General features: G+C 44.5%; 1 non-coding gene across 1 annotated transcript; it reads left to right on the top strand.

Moving 5' to 3' along the window:
* The first annotated feature begins 444 nt into the window (after positions 1-444).
* LOC141698831 (small nucleolar RNA R71) lies at positions 445-551 on the top strand. Its single transcript, XR_012565331.1, has one exon. It is a non-coding gene; the product is annotated as a small nucleolar RNA R71 (small nucleolar RNA).
* Positions 552-1085: the final 534 nt, after the last annotated feature.

The following is a 1085-nucleotide window of genomic DNA, read 5'->3' on the forward strand; positions in this document are numbered from 1 at the left end:
CCCCAGCTGAAATTTGGATGATTTCTGTTGTTAGGATGATAGGTCGCTGGCACAGGCTGCTGTTGTCGCTGATAATTATTCACATACTGAACAGATTCGTTGACAAGAGAACACTGATCCGTAGCATGAGAACCTGCACAAAGCTCACAAACCATAGCTATTTGATTAACTCCATACGTAGCCAAAGAATCAACCTTCATTGATAGCGCTTGGAGCTGGGCTGCAATAGCGGTGGCTGCATTAACTTCCAGAATACCTGCTACCTTGCCTGATGTCATCCTCTGAGTTGGGTTTTGATGCTCATTTGCAGCCATCGTCTCAATAAGATTGTACGCCTCAGTATAGCTTTTAGCCCATAAGGCGCCTCCAGCTGCTGCATCGAGCATGGGCCGAGATTGAGCCCCCAAACCATTATAAAAACCAGTGATTACCATCCAATCCGGCATTCCATGATGTGGACATTTTCTCAACATTTCCTTGTAGCGTTCCCAAGCCTCGCACATAGATTCTGTAGGTTGCTGCGCAAACTGAGTAAGAGCACTCCTCATAGCAGCAGTCTTTGCCATTGGATAAAACTTCACCAGAAACTTTTGCGCAAGATCTTGCCACGTAGTGATTGACCCAGCTGGTTCAGAATGTAACCAGTCTTTAGCCTTATCCCTCAGTGAGAATGGGAAAAGTCTCAACTTGATAGCCTCATCAGTCACGCCATTATACTTAAAAGTACTACAGATCTCGACAAAATTCCTTATGTGCATGTTGGGGTCTTCAGTTGCCGCTCCTCCAAAAGAAACAAAATTCTGCACCATCTGAATAGTGCCCGGCTTGATTTCAAAGGTGTTAGCTTGAATAGCCGGATGAAGGATGCTTGACTGAATGTCATCAATTTTAGGCCGAGAAAAATCCATAAGAGCTGGATCAGCTTGAACAATATGATCTCCCATGTTTACTGGTTCTTTCTGCTCAGTTCCTGAATCCGAATCCTCAAAATCTAACTTCTCCGGTGTATCAAGAACTTCATCTTTCTCCTCAGCTGTATCTAAAGTCCTCTTGCGAGCACGAGAACGAGTTTGCATAAACGTTTG

Source organism: Apium graveolens, chromosome 11, assembly GCF_009905375.1.
Source record: "Apium graveolens cultivar Ventura chromosome 11, ASM990537v1, whole genome shotgun sequence".
In the NCBI taxonomy this organism is placed as follows: Eukaryota; Viridiplantae; Streptophyta; class Magnoliopsida; order Apiales; family Apiaceae; genus Apium; species Apium graveolens.